The sequence below is a fragment of the Panthera leo genome, chromosome D3, assembly GCF_018350215.1.
Source record: "Panthera leo isolate Ple1 chromosome D3, P.leo_Ple1_pat1.1, whole genome shotgun sequence".
In the NCBI taxonomy this organism is placed as follows: Eukaryota; Metazoa; Chordata; class Mammalia; order Carnivora; family Felidae; genus Panthera; species Panthera leo.
Genome location: NC_056690.1, coordinates 47,090,800 through 47,104,108, shown reverse-complemented (window position 1 = coordinate 47,104,108; position 13,309 = coordinate 47,090,800). Strand labels below are relative to the sequence as shown.

Sequence of the window (13,309 nt, the reverse complement as noted above, 5' to 3'; positions counted from 1 at the left end):
TTTCATATAATTTTGTGGAAAATTATTTCAATGGTCAATTTTTATTTTGGCTGGGAAGATAATTCAGTATCCTTAGAAAATAAATCCTGATGTTCTTTGTGAGGAAAATATGACTGCCTCAGTTACCACACATTTTGCAGTTGAAGTATTGTGCTACTCAAGTGCCTTTTTTGTTAATAAGGGATGATACTAGCCTGGGAAATACAAGCAAGGCTACTGGTGTTCTCTAAAAACATTCTAAGAAATCTGCCAAAAGATGTATCACATGTAGCGCAATGACCAACCGGCCTATAATAGGTTCTCAATACATGTTTTCAAAATGGAATTGACAGGAAAACTACAGCCCCTTAAAAAATAATACCTACTTACTAATTTTTCATTACAAAAAGGTTCGTAAAATATATTGGAAAATACAAAAAAGTTGGAAGATTTTTCACATGCTCATAATTCCCTTTGTTTTGGTTAAGCATAATTTTTTAAAAGTTGTAATTATACTAGAGTTTGAAGTTGAAGACGGCGTAATTAAGGCTTCTGGCTAGACCTGTTAGAATGGAGTCTGAAGAGGTTGACTCTTCATGAAAGATTTTTTGATGCGGGGGCGGGGGGCGGGGGAGGAGATGAGGGAAACTTTGTAAATCCTCATCTCTTTAAGCATCCTTCGCTGGTATTTATCTTGTAACAGTTACACCTGTATGGCATTTTAAGCCCATCCTTTGACACGTGAAAAGAAAAACAGGTGTAGCCAATTCACAAAGCCAGTTAAGTTCCCTCGGGTAAAGTCAAGGAAAGAAAAAACGTGGGCAGCTGTGTGATGTATTTGTTTACTGACAAATTTCCAGAGGCTGAACCCAGTATTTATATTCGCTTCGGCCGGGGAGGGGGCCATTTCTCTCCCCGCCACAGCTCGTAAGTATCAGGCCCACCCTTTCTTCTGAGTCAGGGGTTTGGGGAGAAAAGCACGAGCCTCTGCAACTCCCGGCAGCCCTTGACAAAGCCTGGGCCCGGGGCCTGCGGGGGCGGGGCCTCGGCGTGCTACCCGCACGCTTAGAGGCCTGCGCGCCGGTCACGTGCTGCACGGGCCCCGCGCAAATAAACCGGGCGCGCGCGCGCGCGCTCCTGACGCGGGCGGCGGGGAGGGGCGGCGTCACCTCGCAGAGTGGCGTTTGACTGTCTCGCGTTTCGCCCCGTTCCGGGCTCCGGGACTCGGGAGACAGTCCTTCCGCGGGGCCGCGAGTCCTCCGGTAGTGCCAGCCAGAGTCGGTGACGGCCGCTTCATCGACGTGGGGAAGCCTGCGGTCGTGGCCCCCACCCCGGGAGCTCTGGGAGCCCGGGTGACCGCGTAGGTCAGTTTCCGTGCCCGGTTCCTGTGCGAGCGCGTTCCCCCCTGCCTGGTGCGCGGGGAAGATCTGTCCTCCCCTGGTGGGGGGTGCGCGGGCCTCGCGCGCGCGTCTCCGAGGACTGAGTCCTGGCGATGCTGGGCTCCCACCCCCGGCTCGGCTACCGTGTGGCCGCCGGCTCTCCAATGCTGCAGCGAACTTAGTTGTTAAAAGCAGCGAGATGCTGGCGTTTGTTGCACTCCCCCTCGGGGTGCAACGACTTGTGTGCTACATGCATTCCCTACCAAGTCATCAGCCGTGTGCTTTCTCGGTACTCTGATGTGTGCATCATAACTTTTAGTTTCCTACTACCATGAGGAGAGGATTGATTCTCAGTGGAAGTCACGAGCTGTCCATGTGACCATTCTCTCAGTGTACCTCGTGGTCACTTCGACTAGCATGGAAGACTATCAAAGGGATAGACAGTACGAAAGATTGCAGCTGCACAGTAGAAACGATTCATTTGCCTGGTGGCCCTATTGATTGGCAAAAGGCGTTAAAGAGGTTATTCTGATTTAGTTAATATTAGTTTTTCGTTGTCAAAGTCGTTGCTTTATCCAGACTATATCGTGAAGTTGAACTGCTGGCAATGTGATATTAAGTGGAGACTGCTCGAATTTCGCACATTTAGTTACTAGGCTCTTGTGGATAGTTGTTGGTAATGCCTAAAATCAGTGATGCGTTTTCCCTGAAGCCTTAGTATTGTAGTTGTTGCATTCTTGATAGAGTTCGGAATATCCTCACCTCTTTACTAAGCATTTGGAAAATAATTTTGTCGATTTATTTTGAGGGCTAGCAATGTTTGCGTTCTAACCCTGAGAACAACAAATTTTATGCAGCCAGTATTGTAGGTATAATTTCTGCATCCCGCAGCTGAAAATTTTAAAGATCTCTGTGATAATTACAGAATGGTTACAAAATCCACATTGTCTGCATCTCCTAGTTCTAAACTAGGGGCTCTATCTACAATCTACAGGAGACAAAAAAAAAAGTGTCAGTAACAGTTTTAAATTTTATCATCTTTTTATTTTCTCCCTGGCAGCACTGAAATTTGATATTCAAAACAGGAGGTAACTGCCGCAAGTTGAGTAGATTTATCTGAATCAGTTGCTGTAATTCTGTGTCGTCTTCTGCCAAGGTCAGTTTGTCAGATGACACTTGCTAAATATCTCAGCAGAATCTTGTCTGGAAATTTATGGTGGGTGGCTAATCCTGGTCTCTGGAGGCCCTTCGGTCTTGGCGGTATTATTCAAGCAGTACTTAACACCTGTAATTCCGAGCAGCTGGATGTTTCTACAAAAGCACCGCTCCCCCCACTCTGCCCTTAGGACAAAGGGGAATACTTGTTTAGAATCAACAAGTAGGTAGGAGAATGCAGCTGGTTTTGTTTTATTTTGGTTTTGAGGGATAACATGGCGCAGTGTCTGTTAGATAAATTAAAACTTTTCTTCTTGTGGCTTTATTTAACTTACAGAAACATCTGTATATTTAATCATAATCTTTTCAGGTTGGAACTCTGTGGCCCTTTCTTACCTCTTGACCTCACTAAAAAGCTGAGGTTTTGTACATTCCATGTATTCACTGAGAAAAGTAGTAGAAGGTAGAAATCAGCTTAAGGAAAGGAAAGAATGAGGTAGCAAGCACACATGAGAAATTTGAAGGGGTTAGGAACCTTGTCAGTTCTTTCAAGCCAAGTCTAGTAGTAATCAGAACTTTATTGATGACTAGTAAGTTCTTTCCAGTTCCCAGAAAGAGGGCAGGTGTTAGCAGTGTAGTCACCAGCTTATACCAGTCTTGCCAGAATTCATTAATGAAGTGATAGAAAAGATGCAGTCTGTGCAGTTTATATTGATGATCATGATGCCATATAAGTATCTTTTAGGATGCTCTTGATCCCTAGAAATGTTGGATTTTCCCTCACTTACCTGATCTCAACCACTAATAAGGTGGGCAAGTATTAGAAGTAGTTTTAAAGCTTTTTCCTTGAAGTATAGTTGACATATAATGATTAGTTTCAGGTGTACAACATAGTTATTGCACAACTCTGTATATTAAGTTATGCTTACCACAATAAGTGTAGTTACCATCTGTCACCATACAATTTTTACGCTTTTAGTAAGAGGAACTACTAGGTCACTGGCTGTGAGTTCTTGTACATATCAGCCAGCAAATAGGAAATTACTGTGTAGTGAAAACAGTCTTTGTCCATTTTCCTATCATGTGACAGCGGAAAGTAACCACATGTTTTCACTTTGTTATTTAAAGTTTTTCTTTAAAGAGAAACTTCTGACTATATGGTAGATAACAGGTCAGTATTCTATGTACATAATTTAAGTTTGGAAGATAATTTTCAAATGTGAAACAATAAAAGTGGAAAACATTTAAATACATTTTACCTAAAATTGAAGGAATTTTATCATTAAAAGGTAACAATCAAGCTCATTGTTAGAGTATTTTTACTATCCAAAACTGGATTTGTCTAATGTGTGGACTTGTCTGCCCTTTGCTTCTACAGATCCAAACTGTTTGAGACAGTAGTTAACAGTTCTAAGAATCTATCCAGTTCAAATGCAAATCAGGGTTGCATCTAAGGGTTCTTGGTTATTGAAGCACATAAAATGTGTAGCAACCTAAGGTTAGCTTAAACGATTTCATAAAGCAAGGCCGAGAAGCTTACAATAATTTTCACAAATTTTGATTAACACTTTCAACCAAATAAAGGTAAAATAAATACACAGGAAGTGGGATTGTTCTTCTATGGTGGAATAGCATCTAAGCCCATGTGGGTGTATAACAAGTATGAATAGAGAAGGTAGTATAAATATGTCAAATGTCACTACAGTTTACAAACTGCAGTGTTACTACAATTTTAGCTACTTCTCTATCATTTCTCCTCCCAAGGACACAAGGCTGTTTATCAGTGCACAAAGTCTTGAAGGAATTTATAAAGTTTCATTGAATTAAAAATTAAGTGACTTTTAATTGAACTTTACCTTTTTGAAAGAAAGAAGTGAGTGCCTCCTAAAATAGACTTGATAATTTGTTTTCCTTAAATTGCCATGTTTTGGCTACCTCCTTTTAGTTAGTGAATAAGGCTTCTAAAAATGAGAGGATTAAGGCATAAATCAGATTTAACTTTCTTAATGTTCACACAGGAACAATAACTAGAATCAATGGCCTTTAGTTTTAGAGACCGAATTGAGTTTTATGAAATGTATAGCTTTAATAACAATGTGCCTTGATTAGAAGTTCTAGATTCTGGTTTTGGCTTTATTGGCAAATAACTTTACCTCTGTACTTTCCGGGTTTTTTTTTTCATTTCTAAAATCAGCATTAGGTTAAATATGAATCTACCACTGCTGAGTTTCTAAAACAATGTATTTGTGTAATTGTTATCCCAAATTTATAGTTGCATACGTACATTTATATGTGTATATACGTACATACGTACACATAGGAATATGATCGTATTAGAGAAATCACTGCTAGGAGTTAGAATGAGGACAAAATTTATTTTCTTGCTATTGCCATGTTTTTTACATAGTTCAATTTTTAATATTTCCCTCACATTTAAAGAATAATAATGGGGAAAAAATAACTCATACCACTAAGCAGCTAGCTACATTGGAAAGCAGTGCTAAGTGCACTACGGATTTTTATGTTAGATTTTGTAAAATATGTTCATAATTACATTTAATGTTTCTCATTCAGATTCCTAGCATACAGTGTGTTTCAAATATTGTAATAATACCAAGCATAAAAGCAGTATCTGAGAATTTTTAATTTTTTTTTTTAAATGTTTATTTTTGAGAGCACGAGCAGGGGAGGGGCAGAGAGGGAGACACAGAATCTGAAACAGGCTTCAGGCTCTGAGCTGTCAGCACAGAACCCGACACAGGGCTGGAACCCACAAATTGTGGGATCATGACCTGAGCCGAAGTCAGACGCTCAACTGACTGAGCCACCCAGGCACCCCTGAGAATTTAAGTAATCACAATATGTAGTCAATTTTGAATAATTAGGTTTCTTTTGACTTTAATAGTATAAAAGCTATTTGACAATTGTAAGAACCATATTTCAGATGCTTCCTGAATTTCTTTTATTGTAAAATATACGTAACAAAATTACTCTTTTAACCATTTTTAAGTATACTATTCAGAGGCATTAAGTAACTTACATCATTGTGCAACCATTGCCACTGCCCATCTTTAGGATTATTTCAACATTCCAAACAGAAACTGTGTAACCATTAAATACTACCCACTCCCTCCTCCAGTTCCTAGTAATCACTATCCTGTTTTCTCTCTGAATTTGTCTATTCTAGGTGCCTCATATAAATGGAATCATATAATATTTGTCCTTTTGTGTCTAGTTTCACTTAGCATAATGTGTGCAAGTTTCATCCATGTAGCATGTGTCAGAATTTGCTTCATTTTCAAGGCTGAATAATCCATTGTATGTATATGCCACACTTTTTCTATTCACCTGTCACTGAACACTTAGATTGCTTCCACCTCTTGGCTATTGTGAAGAATGATGCTGTGAACATGGGTGAGCGATTATCTGTTTGAGTCCCTGCTCTAATGCTTTTGGGTATATTGTGGGTCATATGGTAACTCTTAATTTTTGAGAAACTGCTATACTTTCCTGACACTTTATAATACCCAGTTAAATATTATGTGTATTATTGAATAAAGTCAGCATGGATGTCTTTGAATATTAACTTTTCAAATACCATTAAGAACTCGAAGACAATATTTTGAGTTTATGATACTCAGGTGAATAAGCTCTGATCGTTGAACTTGATTATCTTTGTTTTTATTTTTTAATTTTTTTGTTTATTTTGAGAGAGAGCAAGCAGGGGAGGGGCAGTGAGAGAGAGAGAGAGGGAGAGAGAGAATCCCAAGCAGGCTCCACACGGTCAGCATGGAGTGTGATGTGGGGCTTGAACTCATGAACTGTGAGACCATGACCTGAGCCGAAATCAAGAGTTGGAAGCCTAATCAGCTGAGCCAGTCAGGCACCTCAAACTTCATTATCTTTGATTTCTCCAGGAATTTTCTACATCGATTCTATAGACCTTAAACTTAAATACTAGGGAAAAGTAGCAATTCAACTTGATAGATCTCCAGCCAAATTTAGCAAGTTATGACTGTCCTTTAGGCTCCAAGTTTTAGGGTCTTTGCCAGGATCTCAGAGTTGTAAGGGCTACAGAATTTATTTGCTGTATTGAGTGGGCATTTAGTGGCACAGACTATCAAGTATGGGGACCAGTCTAATTCGGTGATTTACAGTGTTTATAAAACAACAAAATAATTTAGAAGCCTAGCTTCCTCAGTGGACCTGGGAGGTGAGGAAACAAGGCAAAATAGTCTGTAGCCTCCCAGCTTTTGAAGCTCAAACTGTTGTCTAGTTAGTGCCTTGAAAACATTCTCTTGGTCATTAAAAATCTCCTTAATCTTAAAAAGAAAGCTTGGAATTGCATGAATGTGGAAAGAGCAGTTGAAAATATCCACAGAGTGATGATGAAAAATACAATACTGATAGGCTGTGGCTCAGATCCATTCTGATCAGCTGCATTAAGGGATTGCTTGTCTTTTTCTTTCTCTTACACATCAGGGACCAAGCTTATTTCAGCTTATTTCTGAAATAAGCTTATGATTCCAAAGAATGTTTGTTTTAAAAATCTGTTCATGTGAATTTGGATTCTTTTGTTTTTCTTCTAAAGTCAACTATTAATCATAGATATCAGCTTATTTATAAATTAGAGATGCATCAAGTTAAATAATAGTAATCCTCAGTAATCCTAGAGTAGATTTTTTTAAAGGTCTCTTTTTCTGTGATCTATAAGAAAAAGGCTTCCTTAGGGGCACCTGGGTGGCTCAGTTAAGTGTCTGACTTTGGCTCAGGTCATGATCTCGCAGTTCATAGGTTCGAGCCTGCGTTGGGCTCTGTGCTGATGGCTTGGAACTTGGAGCCTGCTTCGGATTCTGTGTCCCCCTCTCTCTCTGTTCCTACCCCACTCACTCACTCACTCTCAAAAATAAATAAAGATTAAAAAAATTAAAAACCTTCATTAATTGCTATTAGATAAAGGTGTCCCACTTAAAGGCATTGCCTTTAGGCCTTCCTATAGGGAGGCATGATTGCTTTATTCTCAGAGAACTGAATCCACATCTATTCATCTGCCCATCTATCTATTTAACGTTTGATTACCTGCTGTGTTCTAGGCACATCGTTAGGTCCTAGGAATATGATGGGGAACATAATAGACATGAGTAGACATGAGACCCTTGTCCCATTCAAGTTTACAGGGAGTGCAGTGTAAGGAGAGCCAAAGAAATGACCACATGAGTACTTGCAGACTGATGTGTGCTAAACATGGTGAGGGATCTAGTTGAGGTTGGGAATGAAGAGGGCAAGTCAGACTTCTTGAGAGCGGTGGATAGTAATTGATTTGTATACTTGTCCCTACAGTATTTATAAGTTCCCCCTAGTATAAGGCCTGGTTTTACTCATTAATGAGCCAGCAAAGCTCAGGACAAGTATTCCTGGAATGTTGTCGGCCCTCAATGAAGCGTTTGCTGCTTCATCTCCTTGTGGGACACAAGTGCTAGGAAAGGTGAGGGTGGCCCTGGTGCTGGTAGGGGAGCCACAGCTTCTTGGGCATGTCACGCCGGACACCTTCCCAGCCCGTGCTGACTACCTGGATGCCTGCCAAAGGCACATGGTTTAAGATCCTGGTGGATATTCTAAAGTTCAGGTCTTCATCCTCAGCAGTGGACTCTGAGTTGTGATTTTTGAATGGAGAAAGAAGTTGCCGTGAATGGTTTTATGCCTTGGTTTGGAACAGTTTCTTTGTAGCTTAGTTGGAAGGAACATAGAGATTAATATGGTGGCCACACTGCTAGCATTTTAGGAAGTTTACTGAGTTTTTAAATTACAGGTATTTTTGGAGTTGTGCTAACTTTTGTGTTAGAGCCACTGAGAAATTATCTTGCTAAAATATATTCTTACTGTTTTCTGCTCCTAACACGCAATGATTTGTTCACAGATGTAAGTTTTAAATGTATATGTGATTCGGGGATGCTTGGGTGGCTCTAAGCCTCCGACTCTTCATTTCGGCTCAGGTCATGGTCTCACAGCTTCATGGGTTTGAGCCCCGCATCAGGCTCTCTGCTGACAGTGTGGGGCCTGCTTGGGATTCTCTCTCTCTCTGCCCCTCCCCTGCTTGTGCTCTTTCTCAAAATAAACCTTAAAAAACCTGTATATTTAAATGTTTATGTGATTTTATAGACTTGTTTCTATAGGGAGATAGGAGAAAGTGTCAATCCCCTTCCTACCCCTGCTACTCCTTTCTAGGGTAATAGAAGTTTACAAGAGCAATGTAAGGAAAATGCATTTTGGATTTATCATTAAGGATACTACTTAAGTCCTAAATGTTACAGTCTGCGAACCTTTGGAATTGGCTTGGCCTGCTGATAGACTAATTCGTTTTGATAGATGTGGTGTTAAAAGTGCTTTGTAAATGACAGAATGTCCAAATTGCTTTAAGAATGTTTTTTAATCAAACAGGCACCTGCATTAAAATCTATGGGAGTTAAGCAGAGAGCAACAAGAGATTTTTTTTTTTCTCCCAGTTTTGGTGAGATTTAACTGGCCTGGTTCCCTTCAAAATAATCTGTATTTTATTTACCTCTATTACACCTCCCCACCCACCCATCCTGTCTTATAGCAAGAGTTCTCTCCCCTGTTAAGATACCTAAGAATCTGTTTCTGTTCTGAGGAAATTGGTGGCCATAGGACAGGAGATCTTTCTGGGCTGCCTAGCTTTGCCCACCGGCCCCTCAAGTACCATCCCCCTGCCCCTGGCCTCAGTGCCATGCTCCTTTCTCTTAGGCTGTTCATCCGCTTACTTTAGGCACCTCTAGGATCTTTTCAGTCCGGCACCCCTCCTTTCTCTTATATATACATCAAGCTTTTCCTGTTTCTGGCCCTTGCCTCACAGCCTGTAAACATGTGCCCAGCTATCCTAACTCTGGAGCTAACACTAGTTCCTCAGAACAAAGTTCCTCTAAAGGAGTCTGGTGTCCTCTCTCCTTAGCATCCCTCATTCAGTCCTCAGTGTACCTACATCTGCTTTTGCCTGTGTCATTTCCACTGGATGTACCCTTGAGCTCATCAGTGACCTCCGATTCACCAGACCAACCAGCGATTTCACACCTGGTCCTGTGCTTCCTTTACCATTTCACACCCATCTGGCCCCTTTGAAACTCGGTCTTCTCTTGGTTTTTTTTGGTGCTGTCACCCTTTTCTGTCCCCTTTTCCAACCTTAGGCCTTCTCTGCTAGATTGTAGTCACAGGCCTCCTTCCCCTTAAATGTTGGTCTCCTCTAAGTGAGGGATCTCATTTACTCCTGTGACTTTAACGACCACTGCTTGGCTGAAAGTCCTGCTGTGTGAATTCTAGCCTACAACTGCGTGCTTCTCCTCATGCTGCTCTCTGGACCTATCCTTCTCCAGTTCCCACAGGAATCTCAGACTCCCCATGGCCAGCATGGACTCACACAACTTCACCCAGGGTTGTCCACATTAGCAACTTTCTTCACGCTGCTGGTCTTAGAGAACTTGTCATTCCTTTTTTTTTTTTTTTTTTTTTTAATGTTTATTTATTATTACTGACAGAGCATGAGGAGAGAGAGGGGGAGACACAGAATCTGAAGCAGGCTTCAGGCCCTGAGCTGTTAGCACAGAGCCCGATGCAGGGCTCGCACTCATGAACTGTGAGATCATGACCTGAGCTGAAGTTAGTCGCTTAACCGACTGAGCCACCCAGGCGCCCCAAAGAACTTGTCATTTTTCAGGCTCCAGCTTAAACGTCACCTTCTCTGTGATTCCTTCTATAACTGATGCAGACAAAGAACGCACCATGCTTTCTCCTGAACAGCTGCTGTCCCTTGGACATGTTACTATTCGTGGCACATGCTGCTCTGGTGGTTGGCCTGTCCCTTGCACACGTTACTGTTTGTGGCACATGTTGGTCTGGTGGTTGGCCTGTCCCTTGAACACGTTACTGTTCGTGGCACATGTTGGTCTGATGGTTGGCCTGTTTCTGAGAGGCAGAGACTGTGTCGTCATCACTGTACCTCCAGTGCCTCCTGCAGGCAGCCCATCTTTGGTAGGTATTAATAAACATTTGTTAGGTACATTTTAATCCCAGTCCCAGCATTTATGAGCAACCGTTGTGGTTAATATATTACTGTAGACTGTTTAAGTGGGTAAGGTTTATTTTTATTTTTATCGTTTTATTTTGTTTGTCATGATAAGTGTATTTTTTAATCTCCATCCCTGATTTCCCCCTTTCCCTTATGCACCTTCCCTCTGGTAACCATCAATTTGTTCTTTATAGGCAGAACACTGTTTATTTGTGTCTCTCGTTTTCCTCCCTTTGCTTATTTGTTTTGTTTCTTAAATTCCACATGAGTTATATGGTATTTGTCCTTCTCTGACTTATTTTGTTTAGTATCCTACTCTAGCTCCATCCGTGTTTTTGCAAATGGCAATATTTCATTTTTTTATGGCAGAATAATATTCCATCATGTGGATGGGTAGTATATATACACATCTTCTTTATCCATTCATCTGTTAAGGGACCTTTGAGCTGCTTCCAAAGTTTGGCTGTTGTAAATAATGTTGCAGTAAACATAGAGGTACATGTATCTCTTTGAATTAGTGTTTTCAGTTTTTGGGGGTGAATACCCAGTAGTGCTATTCCTGGAATGTAGGGTAGTTCTATTTTATAAAAAATGTTTATTCATTTTTGAGAGAGACTGAGCACAAGCAGGGGAGGGACAGAGAGAGAGGGAGACACAGAATCTGAAGTAAGCTCCAGGCTCTGAGCTGTCAGCACAGAGCCTGATGTGGGGCTTGAATCCATGAACCGTGAGATCATGACCTGAAATGAAGTCGGATGCTTAACTGACTGAGCCACCCAGGCACCCCTAGGGTGGTTCTATTTTTAGTTTTTGAGGAACCTCCATACTGTTTTCCACAGTGGCTGTGCCAGTTTGCATTTCCACCAACAATGTAAAAGGTTCCTCTTTCCCCACATCCTCGCCAACACTTGCTGTTTCTTGTGTTATTGATTTTTGCTGTTCTGTCAGGTGTGAGGTGGTATCTCATTGTAGTTTTGATTTTCATTTCCCTGATGATGGATTTTGTTGAGCATCTTTTCATGTGTCCATTGGCCATCTGTATGTCTTCTTTGGAGAAATGTCTGTTCATATCTTCTGCCCATTTTTTAATTGGGTTATTTTTTTGGTGTTATATAAGTTTTTTATAATATGTATAATATATAACATATCTTTTAATAATCTTTACACCCGTTGTGGGGCTCGAACTCATGACTGCAAGATCAAGAGTTACAGTGTCCTCCAAATGAGCCAGCCAGGAGTCTCTAAGTTTTTTATATATTTTGGATACTAACCTTTTATTGGATGTGTCACTTGTAAATATCTTCTCCCATTCAGTAGGTTGCCTTTTAGTTTTGTTGGTTGATTGTTTACTTTGCTGTGCAGAAGCTTTTTATTTTGTTATTGTCCCAGTAGTGTGTTTTTGCTTTTTTTTTTTTTTTCTTCCTTGCCTCAGGAGACACATCTAGAAAAATGTTTCCATGGCCAGTGTCTGAGAAATGACTGCCTGTGCTCTCTTCTATGATTTCTATGGTTTCATACCTCACATTTAGATCTTTAATCCATTTCAAGTTTATTTTTATGTATGGTATAAGACAGTGATCTAGTTTCATTCTTTTGCATGTAGCTGTCCAGTTTTCCCAGCATCATTTGTTAGAGACTGTATTTTTCCCATTGCCTATTACTGTCTCCTTTGTTGAAGATGAATTTACCATAACTGTAGGTTTATTTCTGGGGTCTCTATTGTGTTCTGTTGATCTATGTGTCTGGTTTTTTGCCTGTACCATACTGTTTTGATTACTACAGCTTGGTAGTATGTGTTGAAATTTAGGATTGTGATACCTCCGGTTTTATTGTTTTTCAAGATTGCTTTGGCTAGTTGAAGTCTTTCGTGGTTCGATACAAATCTTAGGATTGTTTGTTTTAGTTCTGTGAAAAATGCTGTTGGTATTTTGACAGGGGTTGCATTAAATGTGTAGACTGCTTTGGGTAGTGTAGTCATTTTAACAACATTGCTCTCCTGGGGCGCCTGGGTGGCTTAGTCAGTTGAGCATCTGACTCTTGATGGCAGCACAGGTCATGATCCTGGGGTCACGGGATTGAGCCCTATGTTGGACTCTGCACTGAGTCTGGAGCCTGCTTAGGATTCTCTCTAAGTAAAAACAAAAAACAACAAAAAACCGTATTCTCCCAACCCATGATCATGAAATATCTTTCCATTTGGTTTTGTTATATTCAATTTCTTTCATCGGTGTTTTATAGTTTTCAGACTATAGCTCTTTCATGTTCTTGGTTAAGTGCATTCCTAGATATTTTTAAATTCTTGTTGAAATTGTAAATGAGATTGTTAATTTCACTTTCTGCTACTTCATTATTAGTGTATAGAATTTCAATGAATTTCTGTATATTTATTTTGTATCCTGCAATTTTGCTGAATTCATTTATAAGTTCTGGTAGTTTTTTTGGTGGAGTCTTTAGGGTTTTCTATATATAGTATCACATCATCTGCAAATAGTGAAAGTTTTACTTCCTTACAAATTTGGATGCCTCTTATTTCTCTTTATTGTCTGATTGCTGTTGCTAGGACTTCCACTACTATGTTGAATACAAGTGGTAAGAGTTGATATCCTTGACTTGTTCCTGATCTGAGAAGAAAAGCTCTGTTTTTCACCACTATGATGTTGGCTGTGGGTTTTTCATATATGGCCTTTATTATGTTGAGGTGTATTCCCTCTAAACCTAC

The 13,309-nt window shown here is 40.4% G+C and overlaps 1 protein-coding gene across 2 annotated transcripts in view; it reads left to right on the top strand.

Annotated features, from left to right (window-relative positions):
* The first annotated feature begins 1,135 nt into the window (after positions 1-1,135).
* OSBPL1A (oxysterol binding protein like 1A) overlaps positions 1,136-13,309 on the top strand; it is a 243,168-nt gene continuing 230,994 nt past the window's right edge. For both annotated transcript variants that reach the window (XM_042909435.1, XM_042909430.1), the window contains exon 1: positions 1,136-1,343. The gene's annotated coding sequence lies outside the window, so the exon portion shown is untranslated. The remainder of the gene's footprint in view (positions 1,344-13,309) is intronic.